General features: G+C 34.3%; 1 long non-coding RNA gene and 1 pseudogene across 4 annotated transcripts in view; both read left to right on the top strand.

The window, feature by feature from the left end:
- The window catches only part of LOC306659125, a 117,338-nt gene that overhangs the window by 74,780 nt on the left and 15,930 nt on the right, over window positions 1–26,628 (top strand). For 2 of the 3 annotated variants that reach the window (XR_013763218.1, XR_013763219.1), the window contains one exon: window positions 2,437–2,882. The exons of the other annotated variant lie outside the window; for it this stretch is intronic. This is a non-coding gene — a long non-coding RNA (uncharacterized lncRNA). Of the gene's footprint in view, window positions 1–2,436; window positions 2,883–26,628 lie in introns of those variants that run through there. 3 annotated transcript variants of the gene reach the window in all.
- Window positions 8,360–9,540, top strand: LOC306659244 (WD repeat-containing protein 20-like; annotated as a pseudogene). Its single transcript has one exon. The product of its transcript is annotated as a WD repeat-containing protein 20-like (transcript).

Below are 26,628 nucleotides of genomic sequence, written 5' to 3'. Positions count from 1 at the left end.
TATTTGTCTCATAATGTAATAATTTCACAGATTATGGGGATTAGAAAATGGGCAATATGGGGTGGTCATTATTTTTTCCTATAGCATCATATTATCAATTATATTTAAAACAACAGTCTCATTTGAGTCACCATGTTAGATTTTTCTTTAGTAAAATTCAAATATTTTACCAACAGATATTGAGGAATTGAACTATGATGGAGAAAACTGTGCTAGTGATTTTCCACACTCTGATGATTAAAATAACCTTTTATATTCCCTCAAGAAACATAATATGATGATGACATTAATGATGATAATGATGATTTGACTGGAACAAAATCCTCCATTGACTTTCAGCTGTCTCTTTATATTATAACGCGTTTTAGAGGCTAAGGAGCCATTGTTAGAATATTCACATTTGTTATATTTTCAATGACCACTTCAATTATCAAAAATTAGAAACAGAGTCTATAAGTTTTTCTCTCACAAATTTCACTTTCATTGACACATAAAAATATTCTGGGTGTCCAGTAATTATATTTAGAGCTAATTCTCTCAAACTCTTGCTATTTTAGTTTTCTTAAATCACTTATCTATGGGAAATATGAGTAAGTTAAAAATAGGAACATGACATTTCTAGTGCTTTTCCTAAAATGGGCCTTGCACATCAAGGCAGACTGAAAGTAAACCACAGGACTAGTAAATGAAGTCAATTACATGACTTTTATGAGAGTTTTTTATTTTTATTTTTTTACATGTGAATTGAGACAAAAGAGGACTATTTGGGCAGTTTAGTATTGTTTGGGTTTATAACTCCAGTAGTTTAGCTGATTTTTAATTTAATATCTGCAGATCTGTTGATTGTCATAGAACTCTTTGTTCCATACTACTCCTTGAGCACTGATTACTGTTGGTAAACTGGAAGTTATGATGACCACACACACTTCATTTCTGAGGAGCCTGAACTCCTGTAGCTAAGGGTTTTTAAAGGAAGATGGGTTTCTAAAGGAGGCCGAGCAGAAGGTCCCAAGTTCAAAGTCAGCCTCAGCAACTTAAGCCATAAGCAACTTAGCAAAGGTGATAATAAATCCCCATTGGATCATAGGCTTTTCCATCATATTTCTAAGACAGGAAACTAGGAAACTGGCAAAACAACTTTCAAATATTCTTACAAATTTATATTATAATTGATATATGTGCATCTATAAGAAAGAGAGAGAGACGGATATAGAGATAAAAAAGGGGCAGACAGAGACAGGGAGAGACAGAGAGAAACAGGTATCAGAACCTGGAGAAGAACATAAATTATTCTGGGTAGAAAGAAAACATTACATGAGAGAAATAAAATAATCCTACCCTCAGATTTGCCAGTCATCTATTTATATTAATTAAAATTTTTCAATGTCACTAAGACAGCATCAGTCAGATTTTGGAAAAGATTTGTGTTATCTAATTTAGCCAACTGAAAGAACTGTAGATGACTTTCCAGGTATCAAGAAAGCATACTAAATGCAGAATCTGTGTGTGTGTGTGTGTGTGTGTGTGTGTGTGTGTGTGTGTGTGTGTATGTATAAAATACATACACATGTGAGTATGCACAGTTATAGGACTGAAATAAATCAGCCGGGTGTGGTGGCCCATGCTTGTAATCTCAACAGCACAGGAGGCCCAGCAGAAGGAGCCTAAGTTCAAAGTCAGCCTCAGCAACTTAGGCCATAAGCAACTTAGTGAGAACCCATCTCTAAATAAAAAAATAAAAAAGAGTCTGGGGATGTGGCCTAGAGGTTAAGCATCCCTGGGTTCAATCCCTGATTTAAAAAGAAGAAAAAGTCAAGCTGTGCATCTTCTTTCATCAAACATCAATACTGCGCTTACAAAATTTCCCATTTTTTTAACCATATGATTTATGAAAATCTCACTAATCTTTTTTGAATGTGAACTTTTTTCCTTCCTTCTGAGTATTTCAGTTCACCCTCAGGATCATAATTAAGTCATAATTCTGCTTAATATTCAGTGAAAAAAGTAATTGAGGAACGAAGTAAATTGTTTATGATTTCCAGTATAGGAGGGACTACCATGATGACTTCAGAAGTTAAGATAGGAAAAGAATAGTGCTATCTGGCATTATAGATCCTCTGACATATCATCATTTGATTTCCCATCCCTTCCAGAATGATACTTAACACTCATCGGAGAAAACTAAAACGTTTCTGAATTTAGCTGTAGGTGTATTTTGTTGAATGTTTTATTTTCTAAAGTGGTTTTTGCCAGTCTCAGCCCCACGACTATAAGCAGTAATTCCTTCAGGAGAGCACATGAATGCCCTACATTTTATTCTTTACTTAAGGTAAACTTTTGAGAGTTGAAATAGTCATCCTATTATTTTGAATTGTTTAGAAAAATAAGAAGAAGCAATTCGATTTTGCAGTCTGATATTTCTCATCTCTTTCACAGATCTCTGGCGACAGTTTCTTTTGTTTGGTAGCAACAACAACTTACTTTGGCTCACTAGAGTGAAAAAGGAAAAAAAAAAAAAAAAGATTGCATTGGAAAGCGACTGGAGTGATTGTAAACTTAAAAGAAATAGTGAACAAACATATTTTTCAGATAGAACCTTGAGACCTTAGCCATGGGAGCTCCTGGGGATTTTGTGTAGGACCGTTCCTAAAGCACCTAAGTGCCAAACGCATTCTTTGTACCTATCAACTCAAGAATCAATTCCCTAGGAAAAGAAATCTGATTGCCCTGAACTGGAATTTTGCCCTTATATCTGTCATCTCACACCAGAAGAAAAAGGGAAGAGACTGTATTTAACCATTGGGAGAGCCACTAGCATGAGAACCTATTAAGTTTGGAGAAAATAAACTTAGAAAATAATAAACTGAATATCAAATTCAACCATGTTCCACCTTCCTATCTGTATATATTTATATCTAGCATCAAAAGAAAATTTAATATACCAAAAATTTCCACATTCTAATTCCTAAAGAAACTTATTTTAGTTTTTCTAATTTTTCTTATTGGGATCTTAAAATTTTATCTACTTGACATTTTAAAACAATCAGCTTTTCATTTAATAATAGTGATTTAAAAATTCTCTTTAAATTTTTTATTTAACTTCTTATTTCATATTATAATGTTAATTTTACTTTTTTTACATTTACTTGCTTACGTTGTTCAAATATATTCTATTTCAAATTCATAATTTCAATGAATGCATTTATTCTAGCTAAAAACACTTTTTGAAGTGTAGTATGATGTTTCATTGGAATTTTGTAGTGCTCTTTATTGAAAATTTTTCCCTACAAAAAGAAAAGTTTCACATATTCCATGAGAACTGGACAAGAATGCATTTTCTTTATCACTGTTTTTACCCTCAAGATGTACATTGTAATAACGGTTGTGAGTCAGATATTTTCACACAAATGTCTACTGAGGGGAAATGATATAAACTCATTTTAATGCTAGGTTAATTTTACCAACTATATAGATTTTTATTATAATGCTGTTTTTTTGTATATCCTGTAATGGAGTCACTAAATTGATGGCACATCTCCTGTCAAACTTGCTCTTTCTGTTTATTTAATAACATGTAATGATATCAAAGGTATGTGTTAAATTTTCTGTGACAAACTTGCATTAATTTTTTTCATTTATTTTTAGTATTTTGACTGTTTTTTGAAATGACACTGTATGACAGCAACTGAGGAGTGTATATTTTGTGTGAATTTTTTTAGTCATCATAAAACAAACTTGGATCTAGGTATACACTGTCTAGTCAATACTGGAAAATGGAAATACGCAAGTTGAAAATGTTAACTATGTGCATAATTTAAAATTTTCTAGTAGCTATTTTAAATAAAAGCAAAAAATGTGAAATTAATATAAGCATTTTATTTAATTCAATATAAATGAAATTATACTACTTCAACACTTAATAGATATAATAAGAATTACTGAGGTATTTTATCTTTTTTAACACAAGTTTTCAACATCCAGTGTATGTATTCTAATTCTAGAACGTTTCAATTCATACTAGAGATAGAGTAAGTGATTTATAGAGTCACATATCTAGTAATGTAATTACTAGTGCAATGTAATTCTAGACATTAACATATTATAAGAAATAGACAAAATTCACTTCCTCATTAAAGTTATTTATACCATGAATAAATATAAATATAAATAAAAAGTAAAATATTTTGTAAAGGTGGTAGATTGCATTATTGCTCCAAATCTTTACTTGCTGGCCATATAAATACATAATAAAGATATGCATAAAAATGTACAATAAAATAAAACATTCATGCACTTTGTTGTTCTGTTGTGTGATTTTACACTATTTGTCTGTGCCATTGATCTTACATTTCTAAGTGAATTTCTTGCCACTAAAATGAGGAGTGGAATCAGCATGTATTTTAAAATCAGTCTTAAGAAGCATGACATGTTTCTGCTTACTACTCTTGCCTTTCTGTGATTCACCATGATATATTATATTTGGTATCTACTGATCCCAGAATAAAAGACTCATGGAGCTAAACTGTTCTAAGCTCTCATGCTAAAACAGAGACATTAACTGATGTTCAGAACAGGATAAAGAAGCATATGCTTACTTTTTTTTAAGCAATTGAGATTTTTTTCTTCAGCAAAAATCTGATGAGAACAGTGTGTTAGGTAGCAGTTGGCAAAGTAAAATAATTTTAAAGAAGTTGATATTCTTTTCAGATAAATATATTCTATAATTCAACAGAGTATTTTTTCCTCATTCAAGTCCTGTATGATCCGCATGTTACACCTGTTTGACAGATGTTGAAATAATGAATACCATACTCTGTGTTAATTTTGTCATGCTAGCTCTTACACATGGTTTCCTAAACATTCCTGGACTTGAACTTGAAACCTGTGGATTTAGTTCTAAGCATTACAACATTTAGTCCATTATTGAGACACTTTTCAACATTTGTTGAGCAATCTTTTCTTTTAATGCTACCACTGAACCAACCTTCAAAATTCAAACAGGTTCACCAATTTATTTAATTTTTTTAATTTGAAAGATACCTATTTTTTTTAGAGAGTTACATACTTGTAATAGCATCTCTTGATTCACATATTACCCTTTTTTCTTTTTTTTAAAAAAAATTGCAGTTACATAACAACGCAAAAAGTTAATTTATAGTGAAAATCCATTTTTTTCATGTGCTTTTATTCTAGTTTTATTCCTGACCCACCAATTAATGAGAAACTAGAAGGGAGCAAAGTACAGGGAACTAAATTGTCCTATATAGTTTAATAGTCATTAAATATCTAAAAACTATTCCATAGTCTACTTTAGGGCTTGAGAAACTTTTGTCCATCTCCTGCCTCTTATTTTTAATTAAAGTTTTACTAGAATACCCATTAATTTATACATGTACTTCTTTTCAAACATAATGACAGTTGATTGGCAGACTTAGATATTATTCACAGAGATATCACTGACTGTTTTCTGAATTTTTTTTTTCTTTTTACAGATCTTTAAGTTTGAAGACTCCTTTTATGTGGTCTTCTATTCCTTGTACTTTTCAGCCTAAAATGGTATCCAGCTCTACTACTGATAAGTCAAAATGCATTTAATATACCTAACCTTCCAAACGTAGTAGTACAGAATAAGTTGTTTCCCTCATGATTGCTTGGCTGATGGAGAGTAGGGATACCTGCTGCTGCCACAACCCAGAAAGTACTATTACCCCATTTTGTTATTGGGAAAAGATCAATGCTCAAAATTCCAAGTACTATTTTTACTGAATGTATATCAATTGCACATCACAATAAAGTTGAAAAATTACAAGTTGAATCATCCATTTTAAGATGAGGACCATCTATACTTGTTTCTGGTTGTTTGCACTTTGCTCAGGGCTAGTTTGGAGGATCCTTCTGAATCTAGATTTTTTGAGTTGAGTTTGCCAATGGGTTATTTATCAGCAAATGCAACATACCTACCTGGAGAACACCTTGACCTTTTGGCAACATCTGGAAAACTCCCAAGCTGACTTCCACATCTTACTAAAAAAAAAAAAAAAAAAAAAAGAAAGGAAAATTAAAATCCTAGTTATCAGTGCTAAACATAAAGAACTTTTATTGCTGCTCAGTGATCCATTTATGGTCTAGCATATGATGGATGAGGGTATTGAGTGTAGGCATATGGCAAAGCACACTGATGGCTGATTAGAGGACTAATATAGGAAAAAGGCTATAGTTCTTTTGACCTTGAAGTTTACTTTTGAAACTAATAAAACAGATAATCAAGATTTTAAACCTGATTATATTCCATTTTTTATTCACTATCCCAAGACTACAATCAACACCTGTTTACCTTTTACTTCTTTGCATCATGTTCTTCTGTTCTTGGGTTTATATTATTCTTGGTAGTGGGTTAGAGTATCTTATCTAAAGCATATTAACTTATGAACTTTTTCTGAGGTTTGTTTTTGATGACTTAGAGAAGAATACAGGGAAATGAGTAAAAAGAATAATTATTTTGTGCATTCTGTATTAAAACCATAACAAATTACCACAAACTTAGTGACTTAAAACAACACCAATATCTTAAACTATAATATTTTGGTCTCATTTCCAATGTGAATGTCATGCCAGTAAAATTTGGCATTGGTAGATTGTGCTTCTCTCTTGATGCTTGGGGGAGAATTTGTCTTTTCCAGCTTTTAAAGTTCACTCACATTCCTTGTCCTCCAACCTCTTCCTCTGTCTTCAAAGTAAGCAAGGTAACATCACTATTTTTCAAGACTTCTTTCTCTGTGACTAGCAAGGGAAGCTTCACATTTAGAGAGCCACGTGATTAGATTGGGTTCACTTAAATAATACAAACCAATCTCTCATCTCAATTTCCATGAGGTGATCAAATCCACACAGTCCTATGTATTTTCATAAGGCAGGTTTCAAGGATTAGGATTTGGATACTCTGATGGATCATTATTTTCTCTGCTATGATCATTAATTAACATGGTGAAAAGAGTTAAATGTGCCATTTTCTAAAATTGTCCTTGTATTTCTACATTATATCATTGTCACTATTTTCTCACTTTCCCTTCTTTGACTCAAATATCACAGAGGTAATTAACAACTCAATCAAAGCATGTTTTAGTTAGCTTTTTTGTCAGTGTCATCAAAACACCTAACAAGAAAAATTTAGAGGAGGTTTAACTGGAGCTCGTAATTTCAGAGGTCTCAGTTCTTAGATAGTGAACCCCACAGTTGTGGACCCAAGGTAGCACATCATCAGGGAAACGTCCAAAGGAGGAAATTCATCGCCTTCACGGTAGTAAGGATCCAGAGACAGGGAATGGAAGGGGCAGTAGGGCAGATGCATGCTTCTGTGGCATGCCACAGTGAGTCACCTCTTCCAGCTGTCTCCACCTGCTAACAGTTACCATCTAGTTAATCCATTCAAACTAGAATGGACTGATTAGGTTACAGCTTTCATAATCCAATTGTTTTACCTCTGAATATTCCTGCATTAACTAGAGCTTTTAGGGGACACCTGATATCTAAACCATAAAAATGCAGATTAATATTTATGATTTTTTTTAGTTTACATTGCCCAATTTTTGGAAGAACACTGTTAAATGTTAAATGTCTCAAATAAATCTGACCACATGATCCAATACAAACTGGCTAAAATAAAAAGAATTTGTGCACAGAACTAAAGACTTAGGAAGTGCTGGGGCCGCGTCTGCGCGGTGGGTGTGATCCGGGCACTTAGGGCAGGATGGACGTTGCTTTTCAAGTTGGCAGCGGAGGGAGGAGGGAAGGAAATGAACGAGATTAAGATCCAATGCACCACCTGGGAAGGTCTGCACAAGCTGCTGCCACACTCAGAGTACAGCCGGCCAGCCAGGTGCCCTTCAGCTCGCAGGGATGCGACCCTGTCTGGGTTGCCTTCGTCAACCTCAACGATCACTCTCAAGGACCAGTCTGGCAACGGTGACCGCTCCTGCTTCAGTACGGCTTGAAAGCTCTACTTCTGTATCTGCAAGGGGGTCCGCAGATATCCTAGGGATTGAACCCAGGTCCTTGTGCATATTGAGCACACACTTTACCACTGAGCAATAACCGCTGCTGACTTGAGTAAACCAGTAGATAACGGATATACAAAGGAACACAGTCTACTTGTCATGACTTCAACCACCTAACAGCCACAACGAAAAGTGTCTCTCTCTTCATGGGCTTTTCCGCAAAGTCCAGCTTATAGACCCAATCAAAAAAGAAACTAGCAACTATTTAATGAGGAAAGACTAGTAGCCAAGGCGTGTGTAACCTGTGTCAAATTGGGTGCCCGGTTCAGAAAGACTTTTTTGCTGGAGCCATTTCCAATGGTGACATGTACTTTTATAATGTGGAGCACACTTGTGGCACCACTGCTCCCCCACTACCAGCTTCTGAAGCAGGAGAGAGCTTTGCCGTGCACACCTACAGGAGGAAATCCACGAGGAACCCTCTCTTTAAATGGATGGTGGGCGAGAGGAGTTTGCTTTCTTCTGAGATGGCAAGTTCTTAGCAAGCGTGAGCTAGGGCGGGTTTCTATGGGTGTTCGATTTCGACTCGGTGGAGCTGCATGAAATGATGAAAAATACTTAGAGGGACTTGCTGTGTGTGTGTGTGTGTGTGTGTGTGTGTGTGTGTGTGTGTGTGTGTGCTGGAACCCAGATACCAAGAATATTGTGACAGGTGGAGAGGACTACTTGGTGATAGTCTGATCTCTTGTAGACTGTTGAGTAATAGCTAAAGGCCACGGGCACAAATCCTGGATCAGTGTTGTGGCATTCGAGCCCTTTTTTACTAGCAGAGAAGAAAGTGACCCTATGGAGTTTAGTGGCAGTGATGAGGATTTCCAGGACCTTCTTCATTTTGACAAAGATCGAGCAAACAGTACACAGTCCCTGCTGTCCAAGCGGACCTTTACCAACTGGTTTGTTTCAGTGGGCCAGGACACACCACTGTGTTTATGGGACCTTATGGAAGACAACATTTTCCCTCACCAACCCCTCTCAAGAACAAGGACACACACAAATGTAATGAATGACACATGTCCTCCTGTTGAAAGTACTGGGAAGTGTCACAGCGCCCGGGAATTCTGTGTCCCCTCTGCTGCCTTGGTCCAACAGCCTTCCCCACTCGCCGGTGGTCTTCAAACCCTCAGCAAAAGCAGCGTTTTGGATGGAGCCATTGCCTCTGGGGACAGCAAATTTGCAACTCTTGTGCTGCACAACCACAAGGAGAGGCACCAGGAGAAAGACCACAAACGGAAACTTAACATTTCTAGCAAGAGCAGTGACAAACTGAATCTAGTTACTAAAACCAAAGCGGACCCAGCTAAAATTTTGGGAACGCCGCTGTGTCCTCGAATGGAAGACGTTCCCTTGTTAGAGACGCTGATCTGTAAAAGGCACATGAAAGACTATTAATTTTTCTTGAAGACTGTTTAGTATAGTCACTGCTTGTCAGGAGGCATTTATTTGCACAAGGGGAAGTACTGGTAAAGTGGTAAGTTTTAATCCTTAATCCTGCACCAGATCTAGAACTTGAATAGGTAGTGATTTTTTTTTTTTTTTTTTTTTTTTTTTCCTTGTGGAAGGAGCCGGATGTACAACGAATGTGAATGACACTTCTTATTCGTAATGAAAATCTAAATGAACCAGAGCCATAATTCTGGATACTGCATGGAATGTAATTCAGAATCACTTGATAATTCACGTTAGCACATTTTAAAAAATGTATAATCAAACTAACTTCCAGATGAGTCAGTCATCCTTTTGGGAGTATACAGAGCCCCAAGATTAGCACTCCTGTTTCAGACTATTTAAATTTTAGGGAAATCATGACACTGGGAGGGGGCAGACAATGACTTTAAAATGCTAAAGTTGATGTTTTAACTGGTATATTTTTGCTTAACTACTTAACTAGATTATTGTAAGCCTGACCAGTGTGTGTTTAGTACCAATAGCCATCAATTGTCATTTATATCCAGTTTTTTATCTTAATCATAAAATGTTTAGGAATATATGAAATTTAACGTTAGGAACAAAGTGTTCATCAGGGTTGATTGATATTATTTTTACATTATTTTGGCAATCCAATGAAAGAGAACAGTCTTAATTTTTAAAATCCATTTTAGTCATTTTATGACAATTAAAATTGTTTAATAAACATCTTTTTTCAAAAACAAACACTAAAGATATAGGATTGACTTAAGGTACAAATTAACCTAGAAATTAGATTAAATCAAATGTTTCATTTCACAACTTGGTTTCCCTTGTTCTACTTCAATTCTCATTGCCTGGTGGCTTCAAGAAAATCATACTTAGCTCAAAAATTAAATATTTTCAGATAAAGTCCTATGAGGAATAGTGTGGATTTCTACCAAAGTCCAAGGGGAAAAAAAAAAAAAAAAAAAACAACTTGTCCCAGTGTTTCTAAATGAGTCAAAGACCATACTCTGAACCAATTGCTATGGTTAGGAATATAAGCTCAAAAGCACTTGTTACATTGCTGAAATGGTAATAGAGGTCCATCTGAATTAAATTTACTTTTAAGGATGAAATGTCAAGAGGAATGATTTCCAGAGGAAAATTGGAGCACAATTAACAGAAATAATTTTCTCTATTTAAACAGTTGATTTCTTCTATTTTTGTTCATGCAAATTCTCCAGTCTATCCCCTTCCTCAATTATATATTGCACTCAACTAGGTGATACTCATTCACAGCTGGATATTTTTCTTAGTTTACTTTGTCTGAATTTCTGATGCATTTATTTCTACTCTATTTTCTCAATATAGACAACCTGTCTTATCTATGAAGAGTTTTCTTAAGTCATATTAAATGCATACATTCTTCCAAGAATTTTCCAATTCTTGTTCTTATTCCATAGTATGCATGTTTAGTAATGTATACTTTTGAGAGAACTCTCTTACTATGTCACACCATGTGTCAATTTCTCTCTCTCCAAAAAGTGGTAAATAATCTGAAAGTTTCACCAACATGCATGTGTCACTTAATACATTGAAGTGCTTAGATTCATTATTGCAAAATAAATCATATCCTCTGTCCTGATCACATTCTGAAAAAAGTAAGAGATACCATATTACCTTTATTACTGATTTTTTCAAGACCTTTTCTTGAAAAAGAGAAACAAATAGTGTTGCAGACAATTATCAGTCTTTTAGTCAAATTTATAAGATAGTACCTCAAGAAAATGGGGATTGCAGAGCAGTCACAATAATCTATGAATATTCACACACAAATATGGCACTCAGAAGGAAAACAATTAAAAATAGAGAAAAATTGAAGATGCAAATTATCTAGATGGTTGGTGGATTAGCCCCATTCAATGAAGCAATGTATGCTAATATATGTGATTTACCAACCAAATAACACGTTCTTCCAACATGGGGAAAAAATTAGTAATATGTAGGTCAGAGGTTCTTTAGCACAGTGAAGTCTACTACATACCAAAATGAGAAATGAGAAGTCTTTTTTCCAACATTATGTGGCTACTAAATATTGGCATACTGTGTTGGATGCAGAGATTCAGTAAATATATTTTTCATCTCTGTTTTTTTGGATGGGCATCCATAGAAAAAAAGTAATCCACACAGTCTCTGATGAAACTACTCAGCTTTGACATTGTAACATAAAATATCCATAGGCAATGTGTAAAAAATTAAAGTGCCTGTGTTCAAAAAACTTTATGTATAACGACATGCAGTGAGTCAGAGTTTTTACACTTGCTATAATTTGTCCAACCATGTGCTTAAGAAATATGGACTCATTTAGCAAAAGTTCTCTATAAAGACAAACAATCTTACCTCTACACTTGCTATGTTGTTTTAAAACATAATTTTTAAAGTTTCCCAAGGACCTGAAAGAGTGGCATTAGTTTATGAAAGTGTTCCATTAAACAACCTTTTTATTAGCCCTTTTGTCCACATGAATAGTATACTGAATATTAAGGGATTTTATTAGTTAAGAACTGCTAATTGGATCAGAACCATATTAGATCTTGGTTTCTCCAGATTCTAAGACTGCCATGTGAATATGACAAATTGGGATAGAGTGATTAATACATAGAATATATTGTATTCTGACTTTACTTCTTCTCAGTTGAAAGGTCAAGGCTTTGTACTTTGGTGGATTACATTTAAAATGCATATTTCATAGAAGAAATTTTAGCTTTTCCCTAACCATTTAGACCATTCCTAGCCCATTCCTCTCAGAGTATTCTTTCCATATGATATTTAAGTATGCTGGCACTTCTTGAGTCAGATACCTTGCATGTGCTTTGGTTGGCTTCAAATGTGCCGATCAATATGATTCAGGATCAACACTCTTCATAACAATAAGCTTCAAAATAGATTGGTTTAGTTTTAATAAGCACTCATAACATGTGACACATCATAACAATGTTCAACCCTCTCAGCTACGACCTACATGGGGAGGGAATAAGTAACCCTAGAAGGTGTGGGCCAACTGGAAATAAAAAGTGTGGAAACGTAGTGTTAAGAAATAAACACAAAGACACAGAAATATATTAAAAGTGGGTTCTGTACTGGTGGAAAAGACCTGATGGGTCTGATCCTAACAAAGGCAAAAAGCCCAGCAATGCGTTATTTATAGTGAAACACACCAAAGGAATTTGTCGAGAGGAGGGATTCTTCAAGGTAAACAAGAAGCAAGAAACTGTGTAGAAGTTGGCCTGATTGGGTACTTATCACTTGCACAGTAATTGTTCCTCCTCCAGGCAGCTAGCGCCACAAGGCTAGTTGGGGCAGTGGTAATTCTACCTCCAAGGAGTTGTGTTTAAACCTAGGGCTGTCTGAGCCAATAAATTCTGCAGTATCACAGAATTTTCTTTGAGCAGGATGTTTGTCAAGGCAATGAAGCAGTCAGATCAGTGAGATTACATCCAGAGTTTGCCAAGGGGCCTACCTCCGTGTTAGAGATGGCTCAGACATGCCAACAATTGGTTCACAGCTTCCCAGACAACCCAGTATTATGTAATTGATGAAAGTGTGAGCAAATATGTGTCTGTGGAATAGAGAACTGTTAACTGTTTCTAATACAGAAAAAATTAAATTTTTCTGAAATGTTATTTATATACTTGAGTCTATATCGCTGATATCTATACAGGTCACACATGGTGTTATAAAAGTAAATATGTGCCTATAACTCCAATCACTGGGTAGGCTGAGGCAGGATGTTCTTGAATTCAAAGCCAGCATCAGCAAAAGTCAGGTGCTAACCAGTTTAGTGAGAACCTACCTCTAAATAAAATACAAAATAGGACTGGGGATGTGGCCCAGTGGTTGAATGGCCCTGATTTCAACCCGTGTTACCTCCACTCTCTCCCCCAAATAGTAATGATATGGGAATTTGGAGCAATATGTGTAAATTAATAGTTCTTGAATGTAGTTCCAGGGTATTTTGGAGTCATCTGAGGTGTATTTATCACTTTTGCTTTCTAAATAAAAAGAAAATAAAATATGCATTTACAGTTTACTTTTGAGGAAAAACAAATAAGTATTTGACGGGTCGGCATAATGATTAGCAACCAAGGAGAGCTTAAAGGTATTAACTATATTGTGATGATGAGCCATAGAGTGAAATTGACTTTTTTTTAAATGTAAGAGAATTTTTAAATGTTTTTTTTGTTTGTTTGTTTTTATTACAATTATTTGATGATGAAATCACTGGATAAAACTAGGTGTTTTTATGACATAAGTAATGGGAACATGAGCGTTGAACAGCAATTATTTTATACATCACAAGGAATTGTGCCAACTATTTTGTACATTTTAAACAGTGTACTTTTGAAGAATAACAAATAAGTTATTCTTATAGAATAAAAATATGCTTATTAACAATTAAAAACTGTTTGAATAAACAGAAATAGCTACTGAGAATTTCCACTCTTTTGTTAACGTTCAGTAATTTAGAGATGTCTTTCCATTATCTAGTTGTCTGTGATTTCTGATTATAAGTCCCTTATAATTCTTATTATTTCTACTCATCATTACTGTAACTGTTCTCTAGTTTCAAGATGTTTTCTTTCATTTTCAGCTCTTTATGTCTGATGTCATTTGTATCTTTACTGTTATTGATATGCTATAGATTTTCTCTGTACTGTATTGGCCTCAGTGGGGATTTCACTTTAGATGTAATGTTTATTACCATTATTTCTTCAAATGTATTACTGTCTTATTAATTCTAATTTAGTTATGTGTCTCCACTTGCACACATCTTAAACTATTGGTCATCACCGCAGAGGTGGGTAGAATGTTTTAAGAATCTCTTTATATTTTTCATTTTAATCTATTTTGAAATTGATTATCTGCAATGATTATTCTATTGTTAAGGTCATTTGATACATTTTTTTTCTCAAGTTTTTAACTTCAGATTGATCATTTTTCATTTCTGCAATTTCTACCTACCTCTTTTTAGGTGTTTCTACATCAATTCTTCATTCACTTATTTATTATAAGTTCACATATGACTTGATTATTTTTATAATTGCTCTTCTAATGTTTCTAGAAGAATATTACACATTTTGGTTGATTCGGGAGATACTTTATATGTTTTTTCCTTTGGAAAATTATACCATAATTTTCTGCTTATTGACTCTTTAGTAATGTTTGCTCATATCTTGGTCATTATGAATAATATTTAGGACAAAGCTATATTCTCTTATCTACCTCTGAACAGTGTTGATATTTACTGTCATGCAGACAGTCTGACCAGACCTAAGCTCTAAATTCTGCCTCTCTTGTAATAGGCTGTAATGAAACTCACTATTCCATTGGTTTAGTCTTCCGGCTTACTGATGTCTGTTTAGTACAATGGAACATCTTTTTTTTAATTCATTTTTATTGTAAACAAATGGGCTACATCTTGTTTCTCTGTTTGTACATGAAGTAGAGGCATACCATTTGTGTAATCATACATTTACCTAGGGTAATAGTTTTTGATTCATTCTGTTATTTTTTTTCTCTCTCCCCACCCCTCCCACCCCTCTTATTCCTCTATAGAGTCCCTCCTTCCTCCATTCTTGCCCCCTTCCCACCCCCTATATGTGTCATCATCCGCTTATCAGAGAGATCATTCATCCTTCAGTTTTTTGAGATTGGCTTATCTCACTTAGCATGATATTCTCCAATTTCATCCATTTGCCTGCAAATGCCATAATTTTATCATTCTTTATGGCTGAGTAATATTCCATGATATATATATACCACAGTTTCTTTATCCATTCATCAATTGAGGGACATCTAGGTTGATTCCACAATCTGGCTATGGTGAAGTGAGCAGCTATGAACATTGTTGTGGGTGTATTTCTGTAGTATGTTGATTTTAAGTCCTTTGGTTATAGGCAGAGGAGTGGGATAGCTGGGTCAAATGGTGGTTCCATTTCAAGTGTTCTAAGGAATCTCCACACTGTTTTTCAGAGTGGCTGCACTAATTGGCAGCCCCACCAGCAATGTATGAGTGTACCTTTTTCCCCACATCCTCTCCAACACCTATTGTTGCTTGTATTCTTGATAATCGCCATTCTAATTGGGGTGAGATGGAATCTTAGGGTAGTTTTGATTTGCATTTCTCTTATTACTGAAGATGTTGAACATTTTTTCACATATCTGTTGATTGCTTGAACATCTTCTTCTATGAAGTGTCTGTTCATATCCTTAGCCCATTTGTTTATTGGTTTATTTGTATTCTTGGTGTAGAGTTTTTTGAGTTCTTTATAGATTCTGGAGATTAGTGCTCTATCTGAAGTATGAGTGGCAAAGATTTTCTCCCACTCTGTAGGCTCTCTCTTCACATTGCTGATAGTTTCCTTTGATGAGAGAAAGCTTTTTAGTTTGAATCTGTCCCAGTTATTGATTCTTGCTTTTATTTCTTGTGCTATGCGAGTCCTGTTAAGGAAGTCTGATCCTAAGCCAACAAGTTGAAGGTTTGGACCTACTTTTTCTTCTATAAGATGCAGGGTCTCTGGTCTGATTCCAAGGTCCTTGATACAATGGAACATCTTGATGACTATGTATGACCAGGGAAAGATATTGGACAGTTTGTGTAGAAAATTTGTATTTCTTCCTTGGTAGTTCATTTTTTTCTCATATTTCCCATGCTAGCCAGATGTGCAGTTCACAAATATAATGCTCTAATTCCCAATGCTGGTGAGATAGCAATGTTCTGATTTATTTCCATCTTTCCTGGTTAGGCCCACTGGAGAGTTCCCTCAGGCAAAAAGTCACATATTTGCAAACTGTACCCAATTTAATTACCTTTTTCCAACAAATAATAGATATCATTGTGTAACAGAAAGTTTATTTTTAAATATTAAATGGTATTTTACAATAAAAGCATTTTAAAAAGTAAAACTTAGCACAACATAAAAACTTTCTCCAACCAACAAACTAGAGAAATTTTTAAAAATTCAAGAGTTGATATGAAGAAAACTAAATATCCATGTAAAAAAAGGATATTGTCTTATTCATACAAAATAAAGCTTTGGTTTTATGGTATATAATTTAATTATTAGCTATCATTATTCTCATCTGCAAACTAGAGATGATAATAATAATAGCATATTTCTCCTCAAATCACTGAGATAAATATTTACAGTATTTTGCTGAGTGTCTCTCATATAATAAGATTTCAATAAAGGTCAGTTATAATTTTTTTTATTGTAACAGTTATTAGCCTCATTCTTATTATATTAGAACTAGTATAGTTCTTAATCTTTCGAAAAACTCAATGCTTTTTAAAAGAAAATAGTTTCTATAAAACTTATCGTGTTTCCTCCATCCTGTGCTTCAATTTACAGATGCATAGTACGCTAATTTTTACTTTGATTGAAAAGATCAGTTTATACTAAATATCTTCCTTAGGAGTTTTAATTTTGGCTTAAAGGCACAATGTGGCAGGAAAGCACATAAATGGCATGTTTCAAGTGGACTCCTAAATGATATTATGTGATGGTTTGATAAAAAAAAAAAAAACTAGTGACTATCAGATATTTTCTGTGTATATAATCATGATATCAAGAACTTAAGAGGGATCATATGGTTATTTCAATTGATGCAGAAAAAGCATTTGACAAAATGCAACACCCTTCATGCTCAAAACACTAGAAAAAATAGTGATAGTAGGAACATACCTGAACATTGTAAAGGCTACTTATGCTAAGCCCATGGCCAATATCATTCTTAATGGAGAAAAACTGAAACCATTCCCTTTAAAAATGGGAACAAGACAGGGATGTCCTCTTTCACCACTTCTATTCAACATTGTCCTTGAAACTCTAGCCAGAGCAATTAGGCAGACTAAAGAAATTAAAGGGATACGAATAGGAAAAGAGGAATTAAGCTGTCACTATTTGCGGATGACATGATTCTATATTTAGAGGATCCAAAAGCCTCCTCCAGAAAACTTCTAGACCTTATCAATGAATTCAGCAAAATAGCAGGGTATAAAATCAACACACATAAATCTAAACCATTTTTATACGCAAGCGACAAAACAGCTGAAAGGGAAATGAGGAAAACAACTCCATTTGCAATAGCCTCAAAAAAAAAAAAAAAATACTTAGGTATCAATCTAACCAAAGAGGTAAAAGATCTCTACAATGAAAACTACAAAACACTGAAGAAAGAAATTAAGGAAGACCTTAGAAGATGGAAAGATCTCCCATGTTCTTGGATAGGCAGAATTAATATTGTCAAAATGGTCATACTACCAAAAGTGCTATACAGATTCAATGCAATTCCAATTAAAATCCCAATGACATACCTCACAGAAATAGAGCAAGCAATCATGAAATTCATCTGGAAGAATAAGAAACCCAGAATAGCTAAAGCAATCCTTAGTAGGAAGAATGAAACAGGGAGTATTGCAATACCAGAACTTCAACTATACTACAAAGCAATAGTAACAAAAATGGCATGGTATTGGCACCAAAATAGACAGGTAGATCAATGGTACAGAATAGAGGACACGGACACAAACCCAAATAAATACAATTTTCTAATACTAGACAAAGGTGCCAAAAATATGCAATGGAGAAAAGATAGCCTCTTCAACAAATGGTGCTGGGAAAAGTGGAAAGCCATATGCAACAGAATGAAACTAAACCCCTATCTTTCACCCTGCACAAAATTCAATTCAAAATGGATCAAGGACCTCGGAATCAGACCAGAGACCCTGCATCTTTAGAAGAAAAAGTAGGTCCAAATCTTCAACTTGTTGGCTTAGGATCAGGACTTAACAGGACTCCCATAGCACAAGAAATAAAAGCAAGAATCAATAACTGGGATAGATTCAAACTAAATAGCTTTCTCTCAGCAAAAGAAACTATCAGCAATGCGAAGAGAGTGCCTACAGAGTGGGAGAATATCTTTGCCACTCATACTTCAGATAGAGCACTAATTTCCAGAATCTATAAAGAACTCAAAAAACTCTACACCAAGAATACAAATAACCCAATCAACAAATGGGCTAAGGAAATGAACAGACACTTCACAGAAAAAATGTTCAAGCAATCAACAGATATATAGGGGGAAAAAGGTACACTCATACATTGCTGGTGGGGTTGCAAATTAGTGCAGCCACTCTGGAAAGCAGTGTGGAGATTCCTTAGAAAACTTGGAATGGACCTGCCATTTGACCCAGCTATCCCACTCCTCGGCCTATACCCAAAGGACTTAAAATCAGCACACTACAGAGATACAGCCACATCAATGTTCATAGCGGCTCAGTTCACAATAGCCAGACTATGGAACCAACCTAGATGCCTTTCAATTGATGAATGGATAAAGAAACTGTGGTATATATATACCATGGAATATTACTCAGCTATGAAGAATGATAAAATTATGGCATTTGCAGGCAAATGGATGAAATTAGAGAATATCATGTTAAGTGAGATAAGCCAATCTCAAAAATCCAAAAGAAGAATGATCTCACTGATAAGCTGATGATGACACTTAATGGGGGGTAGGAGGGGGACAAGAATGGAGGAAGGAGGGACTGTACAGAGGAAAAGAGAAGTGGGTGGGGTGGCGGGGAAGGAAAAAAAAATAACGGAATGAATCAAACTTCATTACTCTATGTAAATATATGAATATGCAAATGGTATGCTGTTACTCCATGTACAAACTGAAACAACATGTATCCCATTTGTTTACAATAAAAATAAATTAAAAAAAAAAAAGAAATCCTAAGGGTTTGTCCAGGTAAATCAATCTTTAAAAAATTATTTTGACTTTCTAAATTCACCATTTATTGGTTTATCTGATTCTTATAAAGTTAACTTGACATTTATGTGTTAAACAACAAAAATTCTACAAATGATCAGGAAGAAGTGCTAATATACTATTTTTGGGACATTAAAAAAAAAGAACTTAATATATTTTTTTCCTATAAGTTTTAATAGCCTGATACAAAACTCAATGCATTTTTGAACATTTTAAGCTTACAAGTTTTAGGTAAATTTTATACATTTGTGTGTGTGTGTGTGTGTGTGTATAGATTTTCTAATCAGATTCTCACTTTGAGATGTGATCAGTAGTAATGATATTGTTATTCTTTATTTGAGAAACCTGAAGTTTCATATCTGCCAAAGCTTGGCATTGTAAAGTGACAGAGCCACTGCAACCATTTCTGACTGCAGAAGAACACCTGTCAAAGTGGAACTATTTGTAAATTGTAATCATAAGTCCCCATGCATTTGGATCTAAATATGTCAATATTTATGTCATAGACATACTGATACTCTCATCTACATTAGGAAAGTTGAGTAATAAATGATTAGAGGTCACTTTGTCATGTAAGACAACATCTCGATATTTGGGGACCTTTGTTTTTCATCTTTTGAATTATATAGGTGAAAATGATGTCAAATTGAAGATGATTTCCCAGTAGGAGAAAGTAGATAACCTATAATAGCATGTTGATTTTATTACCTGACTGAGTGTATAGCAGATACATGATTATGGCTTGAAAGGAGACTAATTCCTTTTCAGTTGCTCACATCAAATGATTATTCTTTCTTTTTACCCTTGGACTCTGGACTGGCCTCCTATGTTGTTTAACATAATAAACTATTAGGAAATGGTGAGTCTGTTCTAAGACTCATCATTACAAACATTTCATGATTCTACTCTCTTGACTCTTCTGCTTTTATCTGGAGACCAAAGACTGGGTGCCATTTGCAAAGAGATGTATCACACAGAACTAAATAAGACTATCCAAGTTTTTTTCTGCCAAAGCCCTGCATATATGATCCTGCTCCTTCTAGATCAGTAGGGTTGAATAACTGTTGAACAGTTGGCTATGGCTGCATTGAGGACTCTGCTGAGTCCTAATTGGTCCTCAGAATTGTCAAGAATGTTGTGGGTGAAGGCACACTAGAAGCAAAGCAAGCTTAAAACAACTTAATGGCAGTATAAGGTTGTGGGATAACATAATACTTCACTGACTCTGAATGGGACGAAATTGTGCTTAACAGGATTCACTGGCATTATGTTCACTGACTGCCATTTCCATCCCCCTCATTATTATTAGAAATTCCTCAGGCTGAGCACTTGGAGAAACAGATGTAAATCTTCAACTAGATAGCTTTCTCTTGAGATGCTTAGATATTATTTATTTTATATCATTTTGATTTCCAATTTAGTTTCTTCAAAGAGGCCAAATGTTGCAATAGACAAACATTTGAAGTTTTGACTTTGCTTTGAGTTCATGTCTTAATAATGATTATATTCACCACATAGTTTTTTAGAAATAGAAATGTCTATATTCAATTTTTTTAAAATTAACAGCTCCAAAAACTATTAAAGAGCACATTTGTCTCTGAGTGTCAGTTAAATACGTCTATCTGTTTTAATATTGATATTTGACATAAATTTACAAGAGAGCTATTAATAAATTCTCACTTCAAAGATTTATCCTTTATATGTCAATGTAGAGTTATTTTCTGATGGAGTGGACTTTTTAACATTTTGATGTTTACATTTTTTTCCTTCTATAAATTTAAGTAACTTAAAAAACATTAGCTGTAACATTACTAATCATATGAAAATAGTAGAATTTTTAAACCCTCTGTGTCTCTGAATATTATGGATCAAAATTGGAGGCAATAAATTTATAGTCCTCTATTGTCAGTCACAAAACCACATTTTAAAAACTCTTAAAATTATTATTTGGAATTATGATTTTACTAACAAATTTGAAGTTATAAGTGATTATATAAAGAGTTCACTGACATGTTAAACACCTTATAAGAATTATGAAAACCCAATTTTAAACTTGTTCTCTCCCTAGCTAGATAAAATGCCATGCTAATGCACAAGCAAAATCATTCAAAAGGACATCAGGGATTAGCCCACTACAACCAAACACTAAAATTAAACCTTAATTTTGCCTCCTCTAAATTATAATTAGGGTTAACTATTTCAGAAAAAGCAAGCCATGAAAGTAGATATTCTGCGTTTCAGAATTCAAGTTGGACAGTGAAATAAAAGTTACATAAATGTAAATAGTTCTGGAACATTTTATATATATGCTACAGAAGGCAAACTTTTCTATCTTATGACACAGTAGAAACCAAACAGGGGAAGAAATCATCTACCACTATTTTGTTTTTGTACCAAATATTAAAGGACATCATATAAAAATTGAAGAAGGGACATTTAAGAGATTTTTTCCTATACCCACACTGATTAAAATAAGAATTAGTTAGCTAAGAAAAAGATAGAATTATGTAAGGAAAACAACAGGTTCTTTAATAAAGAATATGATAATACACAAATAGACTAAGTTGGAGAAGGTAAATAGTCAATATAACAGAGAGCATAACACAGGCTAGAAGAAGTGAAAGGTACAGCTCACACTGATTAGTATCAACTTTTCCTCAAAGAGAAAGTCAAGAGTTACTACCTGAATAGCTTTAGAAAAAATTGTAGACTTTAGTGATAATGTAGATTTTAAATGAGTTAATGACTCTGAATATAACAAACGTAGCAAATTTGGTCTAATGACTGACAGTAATACCTGTTTATCACAGTCACCTCTGTTTACTCAGTTCAGAGAAAATGTGTTTAGACTGCATTCATCATTTATTATTCTTTTAAATATTATGTTTTAATCTTTAAACATGAAGGATGCTGAAGTAGACTTTAAATATACCCGGATATTGTTCTTTCTTAAGAAAAAAAGAGTGAATCTTTTATACATACTTGAATATTAACTAGCCTTCTAATAACATTAATGTGTGTATTTGACAAGATAAGATGGGTTATGCTTTTTGCAACAAATTATCCTCTGATTTTCAGTCACTTAATAGAACAAGTTTTATATCTAATTTGTTAAAAATCCAGTGTGATTCTTTAGGGTAACTATCTTCCATTAAGAGACTATCCAGAGTATAAGATATTTGGCAAATGCTAAACATTTCTACAATTTTGAAAGTCCATATTTTAATAAAATGATAATTTATTGCTAATCTTGGATGTTTAAGTATACACATATTGACTTATGTATCCAGGAAGTGAATATATTGAGTATTTGCTGTGTGTTAGGCATTGACTAGGCACATAAAATGATGAGCAGAACAGTTTTTTTTCATCTCTTTTAGGGAAGGGTGCCCAGTATACAGCATGTTTAGAGAGGGTGATGATAGTAAGCAAACATTAAAGAAGTATACAAAATTAAAATTTCATACTGCAATAAATATTTTTCAGCAAAAGTGGGGATCAGTGCACAAATACAGAATGGTTTCTATTCTAGCAATTCAAAAGAATTAAAGAAAACACATATATCTAAAATCTGAAAAATGAGTGGAATATGTTAATTAAAATGAAGGAACAGACTACCTTAAAGTGTTAATACATCCCCTTTAAGTGACTAAAACAAAACACAGCTCATTAAGTACATTATGTAAAAGTGGGCATATTTAGATGCGGTAGACACTATTTGAATTTTCTCATGTATGTATATATTTTCTTCTTTTCTCTTCTTACTTCTTCCCCCCTCCCCTCTCCTCTTCCATCCTTTCCTCCTTCTTTCCTTCTGTCTCATCTTTCTTTCAATTGCCCTGACTCCAGTGTAGTAAAATGTACTTAAATTTAGGGGGCAAGTGCTGAGTCCAGGTGAGAAATTATGATAGATTGGAATAGGGTTGTAGTTATAAAAATTGAAGGTTTGACTTGAGAGCATTTTATTAAGCTAATTAAACCAAACTGAGAAAGTCAAGGGTAGCGTGTTTTCTCTCATATGTGGAAGCTAGGGAGCAAAAAGGGGGTGGGGAGAATCTAATGAAAATAGAGAATAGAGAAAGGGGAGCCAGAGGAGGAAGCAGGGAGGAAAAAAGAAGGTACTGGGGATCAAAATTGACCATATTACATCATTCTCTTGAGTGTATGTATGAATGTGTAGCAATGAATCCCACTGTAATGTATAATTATAATGCACCAGTAAAATTTTAAAAATAGAGCAAAATATAGCAAAGTTAAATAATTGTGAATATTACATTTGTCAGTATCTATTTTACCATGATTCCTGGCAGTTTAAGAATACATGAAAATACTTGGAAACATGGAACTGTGTGCATCTGCATGGGGGACAATTTGAAATAACTAATTCATAGTCAACAAAAGAACACTAAGATAGTAAATATCTCTCTTAGTTTATTGTAGCATCTGTGATTTACCAACTTGGACAGCTTTCTAGATTCAGTTGGGAATTTCTCTTATTCCCCCCTAAATTAATTTAGCAAGTTTTGTTTCCTTTTCTTTTTTTGCATATTCTAGACTAATTACAAAAATGTTCCTAATTTTCTATCTATCCAAAAACCAACTCTAGTGTCCACATTGTTTGCAATGAGACTTTGTATTTGTTTACATCAAATGATCCAGTCTCTTTCTTTATTCTTAGGATCTAGAGTAACCTTGTAACTTGTTTTATATAATAGACTATTAGGAAATGCTGTTTGAGTTCTGAGACTAATCATTAGAAGACCTTTCCTTGATTCTACTCTCTCTTTTGCTTTTCTGCTTTTTTATCTTGAGACCAAATCCTGAAAGCCATGTACAAGAAAGAAGATGCACCAAGTAGAACCAAGTCTGTCCAACTTTCTAAACAAAGCCTCAGACATGTGAAAGAGCTCATTTAAGATCAGTAGAACTGATAGCTGGAACATGTCTATTGCAGATGGGCTCCAGCAGGCCAGCTCACTCAGCAAAAACCACCACCACTCTATTGACTTGTGAGTAGAAAAAATTGTCTGTGATTGCACATAGGAAGTCTTGTGATTGTTTATTACACAGAATTGTTTTGGTCACAGATGACTGATACAGTAGTGATCTCTATATGAGTCAGTGTTCTCCAGAAAAATAGAACAAATAGGAGAAAGATGGACGCATAGATAGATGATAGATAATAGATAGATAGATAGATAGATAGATAGATAGATAGATAGATAGATAATGAGGGTATAGAAAGTGGGAATTTATACAATTTAAGAGGCTTAGAAGTTCCTCCAATGTCTTCCAAAAGCCAGAGAAGCAGGAAAGTCTGTAATGTGATTCTCTATACAAAAATGAATTCAGAGTGTGTGCAAAGTCCTGTGAGGCAGGGGAAGTTGATATTGTAATTCTTAGTTTGAGGCCAAAGACCTGACAACATGAGAGACCCCTGGAATCTGTCCCACAGCCTATAGGGCCCCTGTAGGGTTAAAAACCCTTGAGCTCTGATGTCCAAGAACAGAGAAGATGAAAATTCCAGTTCCAGAAAACAGAATGTGTTTGTCTTTTCCTCTGTTTTTATGTTCAATTTGATGCCTGCCCACATTGAGGAAGGCAGATCTCCTTTACTCAGTCTACTGCTTCCGATGATAATCTTTCCAAATGTATTCTCATGTTGCCAACCATCTGGAGGAGTCCCTTAACCCAATCAAGTTGGTACTTTAAATTAAATTAACCAAAGAATTCCTATGAAGTTAAGGGATTTGTAAGCCTGCTATGACTTCAAGAGCTAGGCCTGTGCTATCTACTACTATTTTTTATTCTCTCGAACAGGTCCTAGGATGGTAAATATATAGCAGCAAATTTATTAGCAATGATGTGATATGAAAACAGAAATGTTTCAAATTTTCCCCAAATTTTAAGAGTTGCTATTATTCACTCAGTACTCTAGGTTTTATGTTCCTTCGAAGCTATTTTGGTTGACCTCTGAAAATATTTACTCAAGTAATTCTTAATAGTGTCCCCCCAGAATGAACATGATAAGGTCTTAATTCCATGTGATTGCATTTGGGAACAAGACTTTGAGGAAGAAAATAAAGCTGAATAAGATGGAAAGAGTATGAGTCTAATCTAAGAGATTAGGTGTCTTATAAGAAGAGGATGATCTCCTCAACCCCTTCCTCTCTCTCCACATGCAGACAGCTTGGAAATACAGAGGAAAGCAGGCTATCTGCATGCTAGGAAGAGAGCCCTAACTAGACCCAAACCCTGCCTGAAACTTGATCTTGGACTTTCCAACCTCCAAAGTTTTGAGGAAATAAATTTATGCTATCCAAGCCACTCAGTCTATGGTATTTCATTATGGCAGCCTGTGTAGATTAAGGCAGTATGAAAAGAGCAAAAGAAAAATATGTATCTGACTGTTAGGTTTACATTGACGATAATATAGTGTTGAAAACTGAAGAACAGTAACAAGAAACTTGTGAATAGGAGCAAAATGTGTCCTGGCAAAAGAAGCTAGATTTGAAACCAGTGTTGTAAAAACAGAAGACTGAAAAATCAGAGTTTTATTTTGTTCTGTTCTGAAAACTGCTTTTAGAATTATAATGTCATCATGATCAACTCTTATTTCAATACTATTTGAAAATACAGATTAAACACAGGTTACTAGGAAAAGAATGGACCACTTGAAATATAAAAAGTAAGAATCGAGGTTTTGGTCCCTTAATGCTGTCCTGGGTCTTTGCCTTGACAGTATTTTGAATCAAAATCATTCTCTCTATTCTTTTTTTTTCTTTTAATTAATTTTTTTTTTATTTTCACAGACTGCATTTTGATTCATTGTACACAAATGAGGTACATCTTTTTGTTTCTATGGTTGTGCACAGTGTAGATTCACACCATTTGTGTAATCATACATGTACATAGGGTACTGATGTCTGACTCAGTTCCACCATTTTTCATATCCCCTCTCATTCCCCTCTATGTAATCTAAAATTCCTTCATTCTTCTCTCACCCCACTATCGCCCATCCCCATTATATATCATCATACATTTATCAGGGAAAACATTCAGCCTTTGGTTTTTTGGGACTGGCTTATTTCACTTAGCATGATATCCAATTCTATCCATTTATCTGCAAATGCCATAATATTATTCTTCTTTATGGCTGAATAATATTCCATTGTGTATATATACTATAATTTCTTTATCCATTCATCTGTTGAAGGGCATCTAGGTTGGTTCCACAATCTAGCTATTGTGAATTGAGCTGCTATAAACATTGATGTGGCTGCATTAAGTGGAGCAGGAGTTATCACAATACCAGACATTAAACTATACTACAGAGCAATAGTAA

Source organism: Sciurus vulgaris (assembly GCF_902686455.1).
Source record: "Sciurus vulgaris genome assembly, chromosome: 4".
In the NCBI taxonomy this organism is placed as follows: domain Eukaryota; kingdom Metazoa; phylum Chordata; class Mammalia; order Rodentia; family Sciuridae; genus Sciurus; species Sciurus vulgaris.
Note: the sequence above shows the minus strand (reverse complement) of the source record. Positions and strands in the feature narration are given on the sequence as shown.